Raw genomic sequence first — 8,004 nt, 5'->3', positions numbered from 1 at the left:
GTCCCTTCCGACCCTTAATCTATGAATCTATGAAAAACCCTGAGAATATTGTAGTTCTAAGTCTATTATGGAAAACATTTCTGCTGTGTTAGTTAAATATATTTGATCAGTTTAATTAGTGAATATAGTATGAACAATATTGCAAAAATTAGGGCCTGGCAATCTGGGGTACCTTAATTAAGTGCATAATGCACTTTCAGAGTGGGGGGCTCTCAGCACTGAAAAGATTCCTTTTTAAGCATCTCCAGATACCTGGAATCACAAATGGCTTCTGAAATTTGTGTTTAACTTTATTTTCTTTTTAAACAAAAGCTAGAAATGAGGGAAGTCTCCTTCTTGCCATATTGGATCTCGTGAGACAGCTTCTTCATTTCACTCCATGTATGGCATTACCCAGTGTTGCATACCTGGATGTTTTCATTCAGGAAGACATTGTTAATACCATGTGTGTGCCTGGTAGTATGTGCCAGTCCCAGTGGGCACACTCTACTTTGGGATCCTGTTCTGTTTTAATCTTCAGGGAACAACTGTTCTGAATAGCAAACACATTGCTTTGTATGTGAATCGCTGACAACAGGCTGCTTATGACAACAGCAGCGGTTGCCCGTCACACTGGACAACAGACTGCCAAAAACAGTAACTGCTAGCTAACCAGCCAAACAGCAGGAACTGCAAGCAGACCAGCAACAAACTAGGTAGGCAAATCAGGAAATATGAAGAAAATCTTGTCCCTGGGAAATGGAGATGATGGTACTAGTTGCTCGTACCTGAAGATAGTCTGACTTCAGCACAGGGACCTGTTCTTTCCTTGATACATAAATCCTTTCAGAACTACCTAGACAACAACAAGGCTAGCAATACTTGATTTTTTTTCTCTGCATCAGTCCATGAAGCAGGACTGGTGCTTGGAATGTGGGCGGATGGTGCTAGGCTCCATACCCAGCCGTTCATGAGTGTTTTAACTGAGCCATCTGTAGAACGTCAGCAGGCAAGATAAAGCTTTTGGCCTTCCTGCCAAATTCCAAGCACTCAGCCTTCCAAGCCCCCTTCTGTGCCCTCAAAATTATGCCAAAAAAGCAAACCTGAAGCTACTTCTTAAATTCAAAAGATAGGATTAAACTGCCTTCAAATGAAGGAGAATTGTAGACCCTAAATTAGATTACAATGAATGAAAGGTTTGTGCGTTTTTTAATGTGAGGATAGCATTAGGAACCGACAAGCAGGGAAGTTCAAGGCTATAGTTTGTCTACAGTAAAAACAAAAAAAGAACTGTAATGATTAGATTGGTCTAAATCCTCACCTTTACTTCAGTCAAGGTCTGTGTATGAGCGTGTTCATTTTGGAATAGAATGCACTGATCTGGTTTAAGTTGGGTAGACACATATCGATTACATTAAATCAAAATAGGACACTTGTTCTGAACCTGTGAAATTTCTGCCCTTGTTTTTCTGCAAGGCCCAACTTTCACATTGCTTTGGCTTTGGATTTGCATCTGTTAATCATATTGCTTAATTTGTCAAGCAATTACACAGATTCTGTTCATTCCAGTAATAAAGTGTATGGGGTATGTGCACACTAAAATGGCTCATCTGCAGAATTTTATTTAATTTGGTATTTAATGAATGAGCTTTCTTTTTGTATATACTAATGTAGATAAGCTACTTCCTCTAAAGCATATGAGAGAAAGCAGGCAGGGTAGACTTAAAGTGGAATGCTTTTTGCTTGCACATTTGCCTTCGACCTATCTGATGGGAATTTATAAACAAAAAGATGCATCTTAGCTTATAATTTACATAGGATCAGGCAAAATGTTTTTAATGGTTTCTAAGTCATTACTTCATTTTTCAGCACACAAGCTTTGCTTTGGAAAAGACTTTGCATGACAAGCTGGGAGGACACTGCTGCCAGGTAAGTAAAATACCCCACAAAAAGTCTGATTTTCCTTTTTTATCTGTTGTACTTCCTAATTTTATACTACTACTGAATTTCCATACAAGAATTTAATTGAGATCGATTTAAAGCTTCTTCTCATACAAATTGCATATAGTGTCATTTTATCACCATGGCCTAACAGTTATATGATTAACTTACTTGTGGGTTTGTATCGCTTTTTTAAAATAATGTTGAAATGTCTAGTAGTATAAACATACATACGTGTTTTTCCTACTGGCCTGAAATAGCTTCCATTTTTACTCATAGAGGAGATGTATGCCATGTTTTAGGATCATTGGAAAATAGGGCTGGAGGTCCCTTCCAGCCCTAACTGGCCAGCTAGTCCAGCCCTCTGCTCAAGGCAGGATCATCTCTGACTAGACCAGCAAGTGGACTATTGAGAAATTTATTTGAAACCTTGAACTCTGACCATTGTATGGTGTGGAGGTCTTCAAGACATGCTTTATTCTGCTTGGGATAATAAAATGTCAAATAGTTTCATTTTGTTGGAGAAGCAGCACAACTCAGGTCTTGTATATACTCTGGGAATGCATTGTTTACATGTGTTACAAACACATTTTAACCAACCTGATACAACTCAATTTTGCCTTTAGTGAAAGAATAGGTTTTTCTTAATTGAAACTATCTGTCATAGTTAAGTATGATCCTGTAAACACAAAGTACAAAGTCATGTTTAATGTCTTGTAAGTCTAAACAGGCTGGCAGCTAAGTTTACTAACATGGTGTGTATTCCTATATTCCCAAGGTAGACTAAGCCTAAATATGAATGCTAGGTGTTCCTGCTGCATTCCCTCTTCAGATGCATGAAGAGACCAGAAGATATTACTTTGAAACTATACCAGAAACCTGGGGTTCTTTAGAGAAATCCATTTTCATCCAGCAGGTTTTGAACAGCCACTTGCTTAGGGCTTTGCTTCACCTTGCCTGTAGAGCTCCTTCAGAAGCTCTCAAGAGAGAAGAGAATACAGAAAAAGCACATCTTTTCTTCAAGGGAACTTGTCTGAATTGTGACAGGAGGCTCCTGCTTAATGTCTGTTAACTACATCTTCCCATGCTGCCCTGGAAGGTGTCACATTTTGACCCTTTCTCTCTTAGCACCACAGCGAGCATGCATGGATCCAGTCACAGAAGTCAGTTATAAATTGTTGCAGAATGCAAAGCAAATGACTTCAGTTAACAGTTGAAAAGGGTCAAGGTTGTCTGTGGGAAATAGTGGCAGCATTTACACGAGACACTGACTGCAGTAACCCGAGTTACTCCTCAGTAGCATCCATGTGCATATTTTTTGTGATGCTGATTGCACAATAGCCTGATACTACTGTGCAGTAACGTTGTGTCATGGTTGTTGTCACACGATGCTACCACGCAGTCAGCATCTTGTGTAGATGCAGCTAGTGAGCATCATTCTGCAGAGGTTAGGGACACAGGCTGAAGGAATCATCGTATAATGGAATAAAAGATGGAATAAAATGGAGGTTTTTTTCCATATTAGAAAAATCAAGACCCTTTTTTGTAGATCAGAATTGTTTAAAAAAGTTAAAGAAACCTATACTTGGAATGTGGCCACACAAACAAGTTACCACTTATAAGTTAGGGTGCAAGTGGATGAACTGCTATGAAAGATATCCAGTCTTACACTGATATCCCTACATAGGCATGTCTACACATGTGCTTTAATGTGCAGTAGTCTATTTTAATGTGTGTTAAAGCTTCATGCAAAAAACTGCAATTACTCAAATGTGCAGTAAAATAGACTACTGAGCATTAAGTGTCACTTAAAAACTGTGTGCATTCATTACTGCAGATTAAGGCAACCTAATGCGTATTTCTTTAGTACCTCTGGGCATTCATACATGTGCTCTGGGACTGGGGGGAGGGGCATGCTTTAATTAAAACGGCTCTGAGATTCACTGTAATTAAAGTGCCTGAAGCATCTCATGTATCAGCATCCCCACGCTCAAAATGGTGGCGTGGGTGCTTTATCTAAAGCTCATTCAATAAGCTTTAGATAAAGTATCCTCACTCCCATTTTGAAGCATGGGGACGCTGATGCATGAGACACAGGAGGCCTGCTGGAGCACAGTAATTGCCACGCTTCAGCAGACTCAGTTAATTGAGTCTGCTCTGACATACTGGGATGACAGCATGTCAGAGCTGTCTCTGCTCGTGTATAGTGCCTCCAATGTGATGGTGCCTAAATTTAATGCATGTTAGAAAAAGCACCATAATATACATGTAGCCATACCTTCTGCGTGTCATTGCTAATAAATCAGGTCTGTTATATGGTACCTTCTTGTAATTATTTCCTGAAATATAGCTAATGCAAATGTTCTATGCTTTCCATATTGAGGCATAATCTCTTATAGAAAAGTATGGATTAGTTTAGAGAAGAGAAATTGAATTATTTTTTCCCCTCAGGGTATGTAGCTGCTTAGACATTTCTACTACACTTTTTATACTCAGTAAACATAGCTAATACTATTTGTAGAAAAGTAAAAGGCACATTATCAGATCAATTTATTGGATTGAATGTGCAGCAATGCTCTTTTAAAAGGCAATGGAACGATTTGGTTTCAGAAAATTGGTAGGAAATGGGGAATTTTGATGCTATGGAAAGGAAAGTGCTTCAATAGTAATGTAAAAAATCTCTGGAGTGACACTATAGATGTCATGGAGATGGGGAATGAGATAACAGGATTGTGTGGGTAACTTTTGTAACCCTGGTCTTCAAAGTTAATTTCGAATAGGGCTCGCAAATTGAGAAATAAGGTTGGATGGATGAAAAAAAAGAGGCTTTTCTATTTATGGTAAAGTGGAAGAATAATCCCATTGCCCCACCGTTTAAAGAATTTTAAGATCAGCCTCAAAGTTATTATCTGTGACAGTGTAGTGCATTTCAGTCAGAGAAAGGAGGGAAGTTGGCATCAGTCCCAAAAACTTGTGTAATAAATATTGTATATAGTATTTCCCCATCTGATCTGGGAACATGTACATGTGAGAGAGAGGCTGCTAGCCCAGCCATCCTTGTTTTCACTCAGTCTGCTAAGTAATTACTTTTAGAGATCCTTTTAGAATACATTTGCAGTGCTAAATCTGGAGGGTCCTTTCTCAGGAGAAGATAGCTTAATGAGAAGTTAGAATTGAGAAAAGCATGAAAAAAGTTGGGAGAGCTCATTATTAACTCTTCAGCCTTGTGTGTGTGCTTTTAAAATGTGGCATTTTCTTATCATTATTAGACTATAGTTGTCAGTGCATATAAAATTTCAGTATAATATGTAGAGGAACTTTTTTTTACAGGCCTCCAGTTTTCAGGATAAATTAGAATTTAAAAGATCAATGACAAGTGTAAAATGAGGCTAATCTTAAAGAAAAATGTCTCAGGATCTCTTAAGTTATGAATATTTAGATGCAGCAATAGGCTTTTTTCTAATTCAAACCTGTTGGATCCACTCAAACCTATAGGGTGGCTTGAAATACTGCGAAAATTATTTTCTTCACATTTGTCTTGTGTTTGAAGCCAAATTGAACATGATATACAACCTAAGTCTTGAAGACTATAAGTCATATAGGGCAGAAATTACACTTTGTATTTTCTATATCATTAACTGACAAATTGGCTGCAGTAGGCTACATTCTACATTATAACCATGAGGGGACAAGTGCTAAGGCTGAACTTTACAGCATTATCCTTCAGTTCCTGAATTTCAAATGCCTGATTTCTCAACCTTTTAATATTGTGTTAACACATTTGACATCAAATTTTCTTTTTGAAGCAGGGAGGATTAATCCCATATGATTCCATCTGGCCATTGACTAAGCCTCACTGGCCATGTCTACACCTGCACTTTCCTGCAGAGTAGACTAATTAGCTGCCAAGTAAAGCATCGCCATCTACATGTGCAACAGTATTAGGCCACAGTAAACTAATTTACGCTGATGTAAGTTAGTACTGTCAGGGATAGTACCATCTTATTCCAGGGTAATTTACTACAATTAAATGCACATGTAGGTAGGCACTGTCCACGGGAATAAACTGAGCCTGTTAAACCCAGCCAGCCAGGGGCCAGTCTGCACACTTTCAGCACCCTTGTGCCCCCAGCCAGTCCCTCCACTGCTCTTCACTGCCACTTGGAGCCCAGGGATGACCCCCTGTGCTCTCTACCAATCTAGGCCTGCTCCGTCCCAGGTGCAGGTATAGATGCTGTGCCCAGGAGTAGTTTACTTTGGCTCAAACTGCTCCAGAGTTTATTGCTTTGCATTAATTGCATGTGTAGATGCACCCACTGTGTTTTACTTGAGATTATGTGCAGTGGAATTCTAAGTCAGACAGTGGTCCTTCTAACTCACTGTTTCTGACAGTGGCAGGAGTGGATAGTTTAGAAGGAAAGCTTTGAATAGGATATATCTAGAGTGATCCCCTATTCATTATCCTCCTCGTCATCCACCATTATTTGTTTAGAGGTGCCAGAGGATACATCCCTAACTATTCTGTTTAATAGCTCTTAATGGAATTATCATTCATAAATTCATCCACTACATATTGAACTTCACTATAATGTCTGCCTCTATTATCTCCTGCGGTAATGAGTTTCAAAAGTTACCTATGTGCTGTGTAAAAAAAGTACTTTTTCTTGTTAGTGTTAAATGTGTCTCCTACTAATTTCAGTGAGTGCCCCATAGTTCTAGTTTTCTTGAACTTGGTGATTAACAGTTCCCTATTTACTCTGTCCACATGCTTTATGTTTTTTATATACCTCTATCATATGTCCCCTCAGCCTTATCCTTTCCAAACTGAAGAGTACTCACCTTTTATAGTCTCTTCTGAAAGGCTGAAGAGGGGATATGACACCCATGGTCATCACGCTTACCCTTCTCTGTACCATTTCTAATTCTACTATATTCTTTCTGAGTTTTGGAGACCAGAACTGAACACATTATTCAAGATGTGGACATACCATGGTTGTGGACATACTGTGGCATGAAGATGTTCTCCATTTTGTTTTCAGTCCCGTTCTTAATGATGTCCATCATTTTGGCTTTTTTTGGTTGCCACTGCACATTTAGCTGATGTTAAGGTGTCTTTTCTCAGCTAGTTCAGAACCCAGCATTGCATACGTATAGTTGAGGTTATTTTTCCCTGTGCATGTTACCTTGCACTTTTGACATTTACGTTCTTCTGCCATTTTTCTGCCCATTTATTTAGCTTGGTAAGATCTTTCTGTAGCTCCTCTCCACCATCTTTGGACTTGACTACCCAGAATAATTTAGCATTATGTGCAACATTGAGAGATTTCACTGTGCACCCCTGTTTCCAGGTTGTTGGTGATAATGTTGAACAAAACTGGACCCAGCACAGATCCCTGTGGGCCCCACTTTTGAATTCCTTCCATCACTTCTGGAGCCTTTTTTGAAGATGGGCATTATGTTGACACCCTACCAGTCCTCTGTCAGAGGCCATTTGTAATGATAGGTTATGTACTATTGCCAGCAGTTCAGTTTCACCTTTGAGTTCCTTCAGAGCTCTTGGATGAATGCCATTCATTCCTAGTGACATGCTAGTATTTAATTTATCAATTCATTCTAAAACTACTTCTGTTGTCATTTCAGTGTGATCCAACTTTTCAGACCTATTGATTAGGAAGGATTGAGCTGGTGTGGAGTTCCTCCAATATCAATACAATTTTCAGCAAAACATACTTTTTACTCTCCTTTTGGTGGCTGCTATATAAGATATCTTAGAATTCCAAACCTACATAACTCCTGACTGAACACCAATACCTATCCATCACTGGATAAATTCATCCTTATTAAGTAGTATATATGCTAAGACTGTCCTAGTCAATAAGTTGAGGACCTTCACTATCATGGGACCAAATTAGTTTCCTAGAAGTTATTTCTATAAAGCAACTCTATTTTAGTGTGTCCCAATTAAGAAGAATGTAGTGAAATATTTTACATTTACATAGCATTTCCCATCCCAAAGCACTTTGTAAATGTAAATCATACAAACAGTACTCCACCCTTTGAACCTCTGTGAGCCTTTTGAGCTCA

General features: G+C 38.8%; 1 protein-coding gene across 4 annotated transcripts in view; it reads left to right on the top strand.

The window, feature by feature from the left end:
• Nucleotides 1–8,004, top strand: part of PAG1 (phosphoprotein membrane anchor with glycosphingolipid microdomains 1) — a 200,508-nt gene that overhangs the window by 123,714 nt on the left and 68,790 nt on the right. For all 4 annotated transcript variants that reach the window (XM_019527839.1, XM_019527841.1, XM_019527838.1 and 1 more), the window contains one exon: nt 1,849–1,908. The gene's annotated coding sequence lies outside the window, so the exon portion shown is untranslated. The remainder of the gene's footprint in view (nt 1–1,848; nt 1,909–8,004) is intronic.

This window comes from Gavialis gangeticus, unplaced genomic scaffold, assembly GCF_001723915.1.
Source record: "Gavialis gangeticus isolate Ggan-Ray unplaced genomic scaffold, GavGan_comp1, whole genome shotgun sequence".
In the NCBI taxonomy this organism is placed as follows: Eukaryota; Metazoa; Chordata; order Crocodylia; family Gavialidae; genus Gavialis; species Gavialis gangeticus.
This window is presented reverse-complemented; position numbering and strand designations above follow the sequence as displayed.